Source organism: Pelodiscus sinensis, chromosome 6 (genome assembly GCF_052426305.1).
Source record: "Pelodiscus sinensis isolate ZL-2025 chromosome 6, ASM5242630v1, whole genome shotgun sequence".
NCBI lineage: Eukaryota > Metazoa > Chordata > Testudines > Trionychidae > Pelodiscus > Pelodiscus sinensis.
Genome location: NC_143057.1, coordinates 104,856,076 through 104,871,238, shown reverse-complemented (window position 1 = coordinate 104,871,238; position 15,163 = coordinate 104,856,076). Strand labels below are relative to the sequence as shown.

The 15,163-nt window shown below is 43.1% G+C and overlaps 1 protein-coding gene across 3 annotated transcripts in view; it reads right to left on the bottom strand.

Annotated features, from left to right (window-relative positions):
- DAB2 (DAB adaptor protein 2) overlaps positions 1-14,572 on the bottom strand; it is a 41,136-nt gene extending 26,564 nt beyond the window's left edge. For 2 of the 3 annotated variants that reach the window (XM_014581754.4, XM_014581755.4), the window contains exon 1: positions 14,391-14,571. The gene's annotated coding sequence lies outside the window, so the exon portion shown is untranslated. Of the gene's footprint in view, positions 1-14,390 lie in introns of all 3 variants that reach the window. The other variant, XM_075932513.2, reaches the window with a different exon arrangement.
- Between the last annotated feature and the right edge of the window lie 591 nt (positions 14,573-15,163).

The following is a 15,163-nucleotide window of genomic DNA, read 5'->3' as shown; positions in this document are numbered from 1 at the left end:
TTGTGGAAGTCCAAGTCTCTTCTCTCCTGTAGGGGTGTCTAGTTTCTAACTGGATCATTTATCAGAAGCCAACAGCAAATGCCTACTATACAGAGCTTTCACCAAGTATTTTATGAGTCAGCAATAATCCAAGTTTGAGAAACCCTGTTCAAATCCCTTGGCTTGTTGCCACCCTGTACTAGGAAAAGGAGTTTGCAGTCTATGGTTTACTAGCATTTCACTCTAGAACATGGTCCTTCAGATTTTACTGAAGAGACAGACTACGTTTGATAAAGAGTCCATTTGGAAGTCCTTTACCATGTCATGAGAATCTGTCTCCTAGCTAGCTAGGAGACTAAGCCAGATGTTCAGCAATGTGCAAAGGTTACACTATTGAAAAGTTAATGTTTTAGCGATGTAGGCTTCTTTATTCTTTAGATGAGCCTCAATAGCACGAAAGCACCAAATTGTAAAAACTCACTGGAGTGAGTGAGAAGAATGTGTCCTGTATGAACTTTACCTCGCCATTTTGCAGATAATGCAATGAACAAACGGCTACTTCCTGCAGCAAGGACCACGTTAAGTAGGGTGACCATCTTTTCAGAAGGAGAGCATGTGCCAGAACTCCTCCTAGCCAGGACAAAGCCTTGGTGGGGGGAGAGAAGCAAGAGCCAGGCCATTGTGAGAGATGCTCAGGGAGCCCAAGGTGCTGTGGGGAGTCCCGAAACCTCTGCCTGCTCAGAGCAGAATGCCTGAGTGGCCCCCAAGGCTCACCATCCAGGGTAGTTACCATGGTCCATCTCCAGCTTCTGGTGTGGAAGAGGCTGGGGCAAGTGAGCCTCAGGCAGGTGCTACCTCAAAGTTGCAGACAGCCTGATTACAAATGGTCCTGGAGTTATTCAGCCTGGAACTTTAAATTTCAGGGCCTTCCTGTCTGATTTGGGACTGCTGGTAGCCCTAATTTGAGTCATTCTTAGGCGATTCAGGTAAAACCATGACTCAGGTCACATCTGAGAGTTAACTGATCCTAAGGGCCTTGTCATTTCAGATGCTACACATGCCCAGCCAGAAATAGAGTTCCCCCATCTGTATCTTATCTCAAAGATGTACACCAAATGACCCTTCCCCACACTCCACCAGGGGGGTGATGGGAGGGTCTGCTGTATACAAGTAGTCCCCACATTTGAAAGAAGCTGAAGATTAGTCAAATGTGATCAATTGGACCACCTAATGTTTCTAGTGTTCCCAGGGTATTCCCTAGCCCAGTGATCAGCAGGTGAGGCACAGTTTTACAGGACACTTATTTTCAACCTAGTTTCCTTGGCTGCAAACTGGAGCAGGACTGCCAAGTCCAAGGCCAGTGGGAACCCAGACAGGCTCAGTAGAGGACAACATATTGCCAAGTCAAATAGTAACAATTGCTTTAGCTCAGCTACAGCTAGTATTTTTGGTTGCCACACTATTGTGCACTTCAGTATCAGAAGCAGTGCCATGCAAGGGACCGTATTCACAGGTACAAGTCAGTACTTATCCAGTGCTCATTAGCAGATGCCTTTACTTAATCATTTAGCTAACACTATCATGATCCCATTGCAAAGAGCTTTTGGATTAGTTGCAGCCAAGATAGTATACACCATTCAACTTTATCAACAGCCCAAGGAGGGAAGAAGTGCCATCAAAGTCAATTTAGATGAAGGTAAAATTCTTCTCAGAAGAATTTGAAGAAAAAAAGCTCACACTTTGTAAGAAATGCTTCAGTCTCAGGGGAAGAAATGATGCTCAATGAATCCCATTTAACTGGCTGTCCATCTGCCTGTCATGATCACCTTATTATACATACAATATGGAATCTACCCTGTTACCAGTATAGGCCTGTTGCTTATACAGCCACCTGATTTGTGCAACTTTCAGCATTAGGTGCATGCAATATTTATCCCACAGTTGATACTAGAGTCATCCAGGAAAGTGGAAGGCCTTAAAAAAAAATTTTCTACCACTAAAAACTCATGCCAAACAGTATTTTGACTTTGCTAGCTGCTACATGGTCTATTTGAAAGACCACAGGTTACCTTTCCTTTCAAGATCTACTCTTGCTTTGTCAAACAGGGCAGGCACACAGACGTGGCAACTTCTCATGCTGTATTATTTGTGATTTGATACAGGAGCATGATTAGATCTTGGAAGGAACTTAATTTGCCCCCTTCTGCATGTGTATACAGAGTACATTGCACTGCTATTTTAGTTGCCAGTCCTTTATGAAGGCATGTCTACAATAGCACTGAGAAGAGGGACACATTTAGCTCTTAAAGTTTCCCCTTTTGCCCCCATTCCTTTAGCTATGGGACTATTCCCCCTAAATGGACTTTCAATTCAGGAGTAAAAAAAATGTTTACTTGTGGCAGCTTCAAGTGCTACCTGAAAAAAGCATGAAGTAATTGGTTTGAGAATTAGTAAGGTCAGAATATGCTAGCCTTTAGACACTTGAAAATATTGGTCCTCAGATACTCCTGAGTTACACTAGTGTAAGTAAGGGTAGAATTTGGCCCTTAGTAGCTATGTGCAGAAGCTCTGACAAGTTGACCATCTAGATACCTAAGGTATTGTCTACATTGGAGTCTCCAGAAAGAGCCTGCAAATGAATAATCTTAATGCCTCTCCTTGTGTGGTAATGAGATCAGTTTCCATTAAAGCCAATTAGTGGCATTATTTCAGCCTAGCACTGTCAGGAACCTGTGTGATGAAATGTATTTAGTGGTTGACCATGCATAAAGCACAAGACAGGCACATACTGAAGGTGAGGTGGTGCTGCAATTCTTGAATAGTAATGTTTGTGGATAAGAAACCACATAGTAAGACATGTCCCAGTCAACTACCTCAAGGCAGGAAATCCTGCTGAGATTTCAGAGTGGTTCCAGGAAGTGTAACTATTTCAGATTAATAGTTTATCCTCCCCCCACCCCCCCCCCCCACTTACAAACTAAGATGCCTGAGAGAGGCTCAGTCTTAACTCAGGCATTTTAGTGACCATCATCCACCCAATTGGTGAAGATTAGTTTTAGCACACACTTCATAAACTGTTAGACCCTTTAACAAGGCAGGCTGACTTCTTGAAAGGCTAACAAATACACTTTTAAAAGGTTTAATTTCCTCAGTTTCTAGGATCTTTGGATAGTTGCTTTAGACAGTCTTCATTTTAGGTTGTGGCCAATAAGCTAGTGCGCTGCTATCACTCAAGGGTGGCACTGTTTCAAGTAGTTGAGCAAATAGGGATTTTTCAAACTTCAATTACGGGTATGCCAGCTCCTTCTGCTATTTGGAAACAGCTATCTTCTATACTCCGTTAAAGAGAACTTGTCTACCATTTATAAAAGCTGAACTAGTTCCATTGCTACCCTTTCATCAAGAACCATGCAAGTTAAAATTGTGTGAAAGAAGAAATTGGGGGAACATGGAGAGGCCAGAGGAAAAACATCTCTGTTAAACTGCCCAGTACATTGTCCTCACAGCATGTGCCTTCTTCATTGTCCCTTGGTACTGCATGTACTTGATGTAGCTCAAAGTTATTGCATGTAAATATTAACCTTGCGGTAGAACACAGGCGGCTGAGAGGGCAATAAAGCCTTGCTTTCCTGCCGACTCCACCATATCCTGTTGGGAAGAAGTTGCCAGAACTGCTGCAATACAACAACAAGTACTAGGAACAATTTTGTAAGGCAGTGTTAACGCCTGCACTGTTGCTCTTTGAATTCCTAATAGTTTAGAAATTTCAGAGGTTTTTGTACTTAAACACTATAACCAAATAGTGTTCCTGATGATTAAGTCATTGTATAAAGATACCAAGTAAAACCTTTTGCCAAAGAGACATCTTTAGTCTATTAAAGAGCTATTGAATGATTTTCAGTCTCCAGCAGCAGTGCACTGTTTTACATAAGTTGCATTGTGTTTGGCAGCTCTGATTTTTTAAAATGAATATACTACCTAGAAGTAGGTTAGTTTATATGAAAAAAGTTAGGGATCAGCTGAAGCTAAACAAGCCACATTGCTCTCATAAGATCTGGAATAATCAATTTAACACCACTACACATTAACACTTGAGGCAGCTTCTGCTAGACAATAGCACATTCATGTAGGTTCTGGTATGGCTTGACCAACAACAATTATGCACATAAATCTCTAGACTTGATGCTGAAATGTTGCACATTTTTCTTTAAACACTGTTGCATTGGCAATGCACTGAATAACCTTGAGAGGCATTGTGCCAGCATTAGTGAATGAGAGAAAAAAATGAAGGCATTATTCAGATACATCTGCCTTTTGAACAGGGTCTTTTATGCATGTCTGAAAAGTTAGTGCTATCTTGGAATTTTTTTGCTTTATTAAAACAAAGGTTGAGCACTCCTTTGATGGACAAGGGCATAGAGTTTCCACTTTCAATGGACTAAACATACTGTAATTTGACAGCAGAGATTGTGATGTGACCTGCTGAGTAAGAATTGAACTTTTCCTTCTTTTGATCAAGGGGTCATACTGCTTGCTAATTGACTATGGTAACAGACATGTTGTAGAGTCTAATGTGAGACCCTAGTGAGGTTAGCCTCCATGGGAGCCTCTCCTTCCCCTGAAGTGTAGACAACTGAAGTCAGGAGATTACCACTTCACCTTTCTGGTTCTCATGGCAGAGAAGTTTAAATGAATTTACATTTCTGAATTTAGTGTTCCAGTGACATCATGGCGTATCAGTGCAAATAAAGCAAGCTTCGGAAGAAACCTGCTTATGTAGCATTTCCCTCTCAGTAAGGGTAAACCTTATGCCACACTGCATTTTTGGCAGTGTTTGCTTCTTCTGTGCCTAAACCCAGGCAAGAGTTGGCATGGAATTGACCTAAAGCTTTGTCATTGCCACCAGATGACAAGTTTTAAGAGCAGGAGTATTCCCCCCCCCCATCCAGTTCTAGCAATATACAGAAAGACTCAAGCAACCAAGAGGTCTAAATCTGAACCAAGTCTTGATGGCTGCCAATGGGCCACTTGCTGTTAAAGCACTGCTGCACTTCATTCAGCTCACTTGTCATCTGTGATGCAGACAAAACTCAGACAGTTGAGTCAGTTACTCTAGAATCATTTTGATATGCTATTACTGTCATTCTTTCCACACCAATCATAAATGCTTGCCCCCCCTCCCCTTCCAGCTACTCAGTCCTTCCTCTTTTTAAAGAGCTGGAGGTTGTGTTGTTTGTTTTTTAGTTTTTTTTTTTTTAAAGTGGCCACAACCCAAGTTCACACTTGAACAAGCTTGTCTGAGTGTGGCTACAATCAGTTTTAGTGTAGCTAGTCAGACCTTTGCTAACAAGTAGCAGTCACACTCAAGGCTATTGCTTATCTAGTTTAGAGTACTTTTCCAATGAGTTTTGTCTCCATCATTTAAATGACCTGCTGTAATCAGTCCTATACTGGGTTTATACCACTCAAAGAGGGGCCTCATTAAATAAAGGTCACAGGCCTGCTTCTTAAAGCTTTTCTGGTCAAACCACATGACCTATGTGCTTTATTTGCATTTATTTTAGAAGGCACTGGATAATCCCCTGCCCAGACTAGGCTCTCCTCCTCCCATCTAACACTAAGTAAAAAGTTAAGAAATAGTGATGGAGCTGTCTCCATCACTGCCTCCAAGTTTTACATTATTGAAATTGTTCACTAGAGTTTGGAAGGGCTCTGAAGTAATCAAGTCATTCATGGTGGCCACTATGGTGGAAGGAGGGGGGTTAATTTGGGACAACTCCTTGTTCTCCAGGGTCTTAGTACAGGCAACAAGGAGGCACTGGATGACCTACCATCCAAATACCTTCTCCATCTCAGCCTATTTTGCTAACTATTGCTCCATCAACTGGGCAACATTCTCAGGATGAGATCATTCCACTGGTTTCCTGTTCTTTACTTTGGATTTCATTCGGTTAAGAATCTAGGAAGTACAAGAACAGTTGAAGGTTTTTAGATAAAGTTATGTAAATGCTGACTACAGCCAGGCATCTGTTGCCTACTCATCTAACAGTTCTCCAAATGAACTGACTATTCAGCAGTTTACAGGATTTTAACATATTACAAATCAGTTCTCTTGAAAGTAGATTCCTTAGAATGTCACATGTTTGAGATCTGGCTGGAAGCCATTCAATAGCCAGCTTTATGGGCATGGTTTTGGCCAGCTTGTAATATTGGTGTATAACTCCATGAATAAAAGCACACTTAAATCTTTGTGCTAGTTCCCAACAGAGCTGATCGAACTCTAGGAATGCAGCATCTCTAAGCTACAATAGAATTCCACTTACTGGCAATTTAGTTCTGCACCCAGGATGTCACTGCCAGTCAGATACCAAGGTATTCAAATATTAATTGGAAGTTATTTGCCAGATTGTGCCCTAAGCTGATCTTCACATCTCCCAAAACCAGTTGGCTTCACATGGGTTAAAGCCACATGACTATGATCTTTGGCTACTGCAATGGCCAAAACTTATATAGGTGACAAAGATACTGTTCTTACTAGGAAACTTTAGAGAAGTTCATGGATCGCTGCAAGGCCAGAGTTTTTGTAAAGATCCAGAAGTTGGAAGCAAGAGTTTTCAGTATCAATCTGCCACAAGCATTTTAAGATGTAGCTTCAGAGGGCCTAAGAAGAAATCTCATAAAACAGGGTGATTTTGGAATTACATTAAGTCTCTCCCCCTGCACTGAAGCAGTTAGTGTTCTTAGTTGTGGAATTTGCCACTCTTGTTATCTTTTGCAGCTTGGGCATGTGACTTTTATTAGACACAACAGTCTTTATGGTCTGCCATGTTGTACTGTCCAGGTGCCCCAACTTTCCATTAACCTGGAAGAGATTTACTGTATCACCTTTGCAGTGTTTAAGAGTAGTGTGATCTTAGTCGTTAAGATCTATTGGGCTAGGACGCTGAGAATTTGCAGCATGCTCAGGGTCTGAGCAGGCAATGGTTTGTTCAGCAAATGCTTAGAACTTGGTCTACAGAAGTGTTTCTAAAGAAATAAAAAGCCAAGAATGGCTAATGGCTAATCTGGATATGTTAAAAAACCCACAAGTCTACTTCCATACATATGTTGCTGTCCACATGGGAATAAAAGCCTACCACTGTCCCCAAGCAACGGAATCAGAGATGGGAAGAAGGAGGTGCTGTGTACATTCAGGATGCTGTCCAAGCTCTGGGACCCTCCAGCCTTCGCAAGATCCCAGAACTTGGGCTGCAACATAACTATGTAGACATTTTCCCTTTCCTACTTCCAGCCCCAGAGCCTAAAGTCCTAGTTCAGTGTCCTCACCCAATAGATCTTAACTACTTAGATCACACTACTCTTGAACACCACAGGCCAACCACAGCTATGGGCTTTATCACTGTGTAGCTGCACCCTTGATCAGCAGATAAGTGAACTGCATGAAGCAGTGAGATGCATCACATGCTTGTTAATGCACTGGAAGGTGCACAGATGTTAAGGAGCACAGTAGTAAAGACTAAGGCTATATAGACTAGTCTCCCAGGGAGATTTACTAGCTTTCAGTTTAACATGAAATGCTCTGTCAGATACCTCTTGAGGTCTTACAAGTCTAGGATACAGAGTTTTACATCACTGATAGCCCAAAAGGGGTCTGAGTGGTGCCATTACTGCCTTTGCTCAATTTTGGCACCTGAAGCTCTTGTTCACTAGTCTTATTAGTTACAGAAGGGGGAAGTCACATGTGCCTGCTTTCTGCCCAAAAGATGTAAACGGGATGTTCCTCTGAAATGTTCTCGGCCTCTGTTTTTATAAATCTACTTCAGTGGGCTTAGTCATCCAGCATTTTACAAGTGCAAATGAATTCTCCCAGTAGACATTACTGGCAGACTGCAGCCTTTTCCTGGAAGTATTCTCTCTATTTTGCATGTTCTAGAAAGTTAGAATAGGACAGACATACAGCATGACAGACTAGCTTTAGCAGCCAAGAACACCAAGTTCTAATTCTGATGGGAGTCTTCCTTCATAGCTTTACATGCCAGTCATCTCTAGGGCCATCTTGTCTCCTTCCTGCCATCTTTCCACCCCCCACCCACTCCCATTTGAGAATTTTAGCTGCATCACTTCTCAGAGTGCTTAGAGAGGGTGACACTACACGGTAGGATGAGGATAGGCACCAACTTTTAATCCTACTCAGTTCCGACTTGCAAATCAACCTCAAGTTTTTGCAATTTGAACCCTTATAATCTTTTGCTGTTGAAAAGCAAAACTGCCTTCTCACTGTTGCCCTTTCAAGATGTTATTTGGCCTTGTGTACTATCCTTGTCTCTAGTGAAGTCTAAGGTATGAGCCCAAGGAGCAAGTACTATACTACAAGGACTGAAACTTAGTGAATTTGTCTCTTTCCAAGCTCTTAGTCTGCCTAGCCTAGGCTAGGCAGACAAGTCTTATACTTGATATCATGTGACAATTCCCCAGTAGTTATGCTTCTATAAAGCAGAAGATTTGCAGTTTGTGGTACTTCAGTCAAGAAAGTTGCCAGCTAGTGTATATTGTACCATTCTTGCAAGGGAGGGGGAAAATGTCTCGTCAGTCTTTATACAATACTCCTGTATGTGCACAGTCACTTAACCTTGTTAGAATATCAACCAATTTAGAGACTATCCCTATGGGATAGAAATGGCTAAATGAGGAAGAAACTCAGTTAAGACCAAAGCATTGCACTTAACTAATCCTGTTGGACTGAAAGGGTCATGATTAAGATTCTATTATCTTTCCATTTGTTACTTTAGGAGCCAGTTAGAGGGAATAGAAAAAGTAATGTTTCCCCTCTCCCCAATGCTGTAGAGTTAAACTTGAGTTTCTTTGCTTCCATCAGGTCATACACATCTCAGCCATGATGCATTCTGCAGGGTGGGGTCTATACTCCCAGGGGTAATGGGATTAGTGTTTAGAAAGTATTAGAATGAAGAAGTTAAATGTTTAACAAGGCAAAGTACTTGTAAATATGCTTCATTAGCAATACTAGAGGACAGGCCTTGCTGCTAGACTGGCTGAATCAGTGTAACTAAACTGGCTCTTCTTGCCTAGACAAGATCTTAGAATGGATTAACAAGCTGGATGCAGACAGACCACAATATTTGGCAGCCAACTCAATTTTCTTGTTACTGGGCATTCTTTCACTATTCCACTTGCCCCTATGGTGGGCCACTGCCACTATAATTACCTGCCCCTCCACATATGGAGGATTAAAGCTCCTATCCCAGCCAATTGGAACTGTGGCCAGTCTGTCCCAGGACACAGCTTCTGTTGGCCAGGAATGGTGATCCTCAGCCAGTGGGAGCTGCAATCACTTATTCCTGTGGAAGCACAGTGAATACAGTAGCAGCAGCCTGCCAGAGTCTATCCCCAGCAAACTGGATGTAGCCATTTGCTATGCAATCAAGGCATCTCCCTTCCCTGAAGTTAGCCAAGGGAATTTTAGCTGCTTACATTAGCACTTCCACACTATCAAAAGACAAGAAAGCCTCTTCAGTAAGCTGACTAGCCTCAGTAACCACTCCTGCAAGAGACTTCAGTCTAAGGCTATCAAGTTCTGTTAAGACGTGATTGCTTTTTATTACACCCATTCTAAAGAGAATTTTGACTGCTCTCTGGTCCTGCATTCTTCTCCATAGTAGAACTTCAATCTTAAACTACTACAGAGGTTGGACAAAGCCAGTGTTTCTTCCACTGAAGTTCTCAGGAAGCCTTATGTGAGACAATGGGTGCTGCAGGAAGCACTGTATATCCAGCACATATTGAAGGTTACAGTTAGCCAAACTGAGCTAGATCTTAATTGATAGGCACTAGTAAGGACTAAATATTACCTTCATCCCTCCCCTATCTTGAGGGATCTTACTGTCACTTGACTGCCAGACTATATCTTTGAAGTACCCTGGTGGACAATAAATGCTTCTGCTTGCTTTGCATGAACTCAGTTTAGAGCAATGTCATCAGACTTGCTGGCCCTGCTGACTGTGGTCCACATGCATCTCAGGCTATGTCTATACTGCAAAGTTTTTGCACCAAACAAAAACAAAAAGGAGCATCCACACCTCAAGTGTGTTTTTGTGCAAGAAAAATCACGAGAACAGTGGGCTTTTGCCACTAGAGTAACAAGGAACAACATTTGTGCTACAGCTCTTGCACAAGGCTGCAGCTGTGGCTGCTCTGGAGGAGTTTTTGCACAAAAAACCCTATCAGAAAAAGATCACAGGTGCTCTGATGGCCATTAACAGAATAGCCATCAGAGCTTCCTTGCACCAGAGTGTCCGTGCAGCATGGATGCTCTCTTCTGCAAAAGCACATTGTTTTTCCACAGTGCACTTGAGGTGTGGATGCATTTTTGCACAAGATCTCTTCTGCAAAAGGCTTCTCTCAAAAACCCTGCAGTGTAGATTAAGCCTCAGAGTGCAGGGTCAGCCCAGGTGACCACTCAAGCATCCTAGAAACATGCAGCTCCTCAAGGAGATCAGAAGCCTGTGGTCCTAACAATAGTACCTAAAGGCTACAGCACAGTTCCATACCACCCATTTTACCCGACATCCACAGCTTCTAGTTCCCTCTTTCAGCAGTGGGGAGGCTACAACATCCCTCCTTGAAGCCAAGTATATTTAGTAAGTCCCACTGAGCCCAGGGATACAGTGACAGATGTATTCTCTGCATTGTTGCATTGAGTGTCCCACGTATTGCAAGTTTCCTAAATGCAGAATAAACTATCTATAAAATGGATCAGTGTTTGGACCTCACAGGTATACACATTCACCAGGCAGTGCCCAGCTATCATAATCTAGAAGCATATATTTAGAGCCAGCCCTCCATTGCCCCAAGTAAATCCTTACTGATGCATCTCTAGCTCTCCCCCATCCTATCCCTGCTTCAGTTCTAAACAGGGAAGACCTTTACAAGAATTACTTGCCCTATTCCTGCTCCTGTCTCCATGCTGTCCAGTTATGTTGACATGCCTTCCTTCCGTCAAGGAGGATTCATGTGAAGTGTTAGGGAGACTGTTTAAAAAAAGATGTTTTGGAAGTCACAGCTAGCTACATTTTCTGGGGTAGGACCACATCTTGTGTTCATAGCATGGCAAATAGACAGCTGGTGCTTAATTTGCATTTTGTTTTAGCTGACAGGGCCCTTTTTTGCCAGGAGGAGACTGATAATACTTTTTCACTTAGACTCTGTTACAGAAATGTTAAGAGTCACCTGAGTGGACTTGGAATACCATCTTCAATTCTGGCCATTCTTTAAAAGTAAATAGAAGAGTTCAAGAGTACTTCTAAATTAGGGCTACTCAACTTTGGAAGTCCCGGGGGCCACAATGATACTCCCAGCACATGCTGAGGGTCACAAGTTAAGTGTGGTGGCATATATAAGCAAATAGTTTTTCCACACTGATGGGCATGAATACAAAGATTAAGGCAAGACTACACAACACACAGGCCTCATTTAAGTCAGTCTGCTGATAAGACATGTTTCCCTATTTCCACCCATATGACAGCACTTCTAAAGAGCAATGACAGTGCAGGAGTTTAACTACTAAAATGCACATCAATTGAAGTCTATTATATTGGCTCACTGCTGGGGAGCATGTTCACAGGATCTCACCTGCAGGCCGTGTGTTGAGCCCTGTATAAACCCAAGCTGCATAGCAGGCCACAAACAAGTGGCCCATGGGCCACATGCAGCCCACAGGCTGTGTCTTGAGTAGCCTGGTTCTACACAACAGTATTATGTCAGAATAATGGATATCCTTCTGAAATAACATATTGCACACCTACACAGCAAGCCTATTATTTTGAAATAACAGGCTTCTTACTCCAACTTCTGTAAATCCCATTCTGAGGAGGAAGGGAAGTCAGAGGAAAGTGCTCTATTTTGAGGTACTGTGTAGTTGTACCCAAATTTGAAATACGCTATTTTGACGAGAGATGCTAACTGTGTAGCTCAAGTTACATAGCTTAGTTAGAGTTGAGCCCTGTTCTGTAGATCTACCCCTAGAGACTTGAAGAGGTTGGAGTAAATGCCTCAGTCAATTAAGGCTTTTATTTCTGTGGCTCACCTATCTATAGCGTAAACACCTTTGGGAGCTCTCCATTTTACTGTTTATGTTGGTTCCATTTCAAAGTTAGGAATATCAATCATGCTTAAAACCCAAACTTAAGCAATTTTGCCATTTCAGAAGTACATACAAAGGTCAAGAGCCATTTTGGTTTTGCAGAGCAGTAGGAGCTGCTCTACACATTCAACCCCCACATGCTTTGAGATGTAGTATCACTTTATTAGGGGATTCTCCCTAATTGTGAAATCAGTTACTGCCCTTGGAACTATTTTGAGGACCAGTTCTAAGAAATCTGATTACATTCCTTCCAATCCCCTTCCCTGCTCCTAGGCCAATGATTAAAAGTTTCCTCCAGAACCAAGTCTGAAATCAGACCTTTAGCTTCTGTGAATGAATAAGCTATTTTCCCCTCCTAACAATGAGGAACAGCAGAAATAACACCTAAGAGCTGAAAGGTAGGTTTACCATCCCAGAATGTGCATTTCTTAGGGTTAGTAGACACATGTACTAGTACCCATCAGAATGATGGCACAGGTACCTTTAAGGTTTTTCTTTTCAATAAAAAAGTGTAGAAGGAAAATATTCCTTCTACTGTGTCTCTGCCCACCCCTAAAGTGTGGGCAGATGAGCACATGCCTAAATAAGAGACAATCTCTCACTAGATGCAACTTAGCATTTCAGGGGTTTGCACAAATTCTTATTCATCTTGATTCAAGCTTCTTCAGTGCATCAGTTTCAGGTGTTTTCTGTGCTGAGACCACTTTTCCATACCTAGTTACCTGTGGAAGCCACCAGCAATGAAGGGGATCAAGATTCATAGCTTTAAGGTTTAGTGTGTAGCCTCCTCCCAAGGGTCATGGTGCCCTTAGAAAGGTATTTCTCTTGATTGGCCACCCTTTCACTGGATGACAAGTTGTTTCCTAGCTTGTTTAGCTAATTGAGTACACTGCTGGGTTTTTTAACTCTAAAAATGTGTTGTGCATTGGAGAAAGTTTACCCCAAGCTGCCTAGTAAATTCTACTGTGAGCAAATAGATTTAGGACACAACCTTGAACACTGATAAGACCCTACTTGAGTGTCACCATGATGATCTGACCACTGAGACATCTATTTCTCCTGCAACCAACCTCCAGGTTGAAAAGAGGAGCTCCCTTTCACTAGGCAGAGCTTTTTTACTACACCACCTCTCACTTTTGCCTGTAGGCTTCCTTCCCCACCTCCCATCACTCCTGAGTGTCACCTATTTGCCCCAGTTGCAAACACGTTAGAAAGCCAACAGACAAACTGCTCTGGCCAAAATGCTTCTTAGGCCTTTCCTCCCTCCACACACTATTAACAATGAGTGACTAGATTCTCAGAGAAACTATTTCTAGAGCAACAGAAGGGGTTTACTATCTATATAGCAATGTAAATAATCTGCTTGTCTTCATCCCCGCCTTTCCATAGAAAGTGCTTGTTTGTTTAGCTTTGAGTTCTTGGCTTCTTTAGTCAAGAGGCCTTTTCAGGCTCCTGGAGGCAGGATGCAGACGTTTCCACCCAATTTTAAGCTAGAACATTTTATGAGTAGTGTCATGCTACTGACTAGCATTACTATTCCCTCCCCCATATCTATGGGACACTAGTCCTGGGCTATGAAAGCCGTTATAGTCACAGCTGGCTCCAGAGATTTAACCCATTCAGTCTCTCCCACCCTAGCACTTCCAAAATTGGGAGCTTCACGCTTTAAGGGATTTAGCACCCCCTGGGGCGTCTGCCTTCGGCAGAGCCTTTTACTTCGGCGTGTTGCCACAATACCACCCACCCCACGAGCTCGTGTCAATTAGCCGCCCTGGAAGAGTTATCGTGGTACTCGACACCAGCGGCTTTTTCCTAAAAGCACAAACGAATACCAGCTGGTAGGCGATTAGTCTGCTCACGTTCGCAGAGGTCGCCTTCCCCGGGCCACCTTAGCCCCCTCCGAAGCGGGGCAGAGTCTCGCAGAAGACGCTAGTGAGGCCGGGGGGGGGGGGGTAGAACCCTCCCAGAACACTCCCCCGACATTGAGAAGACGGGTCGCTGAAGAGAAGGCTGCAGCGTCCGGCTCAGAGGCAGGAATCAAAGCAACCCCAGGGAACGACTAAATTTCACAATCGAGAACCGGCTGGGGGTTGCTGACTGAAGAAATGCGTCTGAACGCAGCCTGCGCCAGAGTCACCCTGCCCTACAGACCCCAGGAAACGTTACAATAAGCTCCCCCCCTCTACTTTGCTCCCCTCCATTTAAAAAAAAAATCGGAGGAAAATCCACCTCCCTCTTGGAAAAAACTACTTACAGACTAGCTCCGAGCTACTCCTGCGTAATCCTCGGGCGGCAGCCGGCAGACTAGCTGACACCGTGGGCCCGGCTAAATATTCAGTTGTATTCCAGCCTTCAGCTGAGCTAGCCACTCACAGCGAGAGATATGGTTTTAATCAGATGCTGGCAGCTGAGGACTACCCAGGAATGTGCTGTGATGATTTTGCTGTTTGGGCTTGGCTACTCCCCCTCAACGTGTCGGTGCTTCCAAACTTAACCCTTTGCACGCCAGGGCTGAAGGGAATCAGAGCTGCTGCGCTCTTATGCAATAATGAGCACTACAGGAGAGAGAGGAGAGAATGACACGAAAGGGGAGATTTTTAAACCCACGACAGGAAAGTCAGAGGTTTCTTAAATTAGATATGTGTCGTACAAAAATCAGAGGGAATTCACAAGGAATGGGGGGCGGGGGACTGAAGGTCTGTAGCTCACAATATGTGTAATATGTGTATAGAAAACATTTCAAGGATCTGGCAATGGAGAGGAGATCCAAAGGCTGGTCCCAGTGTGTATATGTTTACATTGATTTGTTTTATGTAAAAATCTCGATGTGGATATGAATGTTGGTATTTTCTAACTGGCTGAACCAGAATCCTGGGTCAAAGCATTTTCAGTTTTTGGGTTGCTGGTAGATTGTATCCAGCTCTTTACTCAGAGATCTTTATAAGGATCTTTACTCGAAACATCTATTCTCTTTTTGTCTTCCATTATTGGAACCTGTCATCCCTCCCCTCCCGCACCCAATTACAA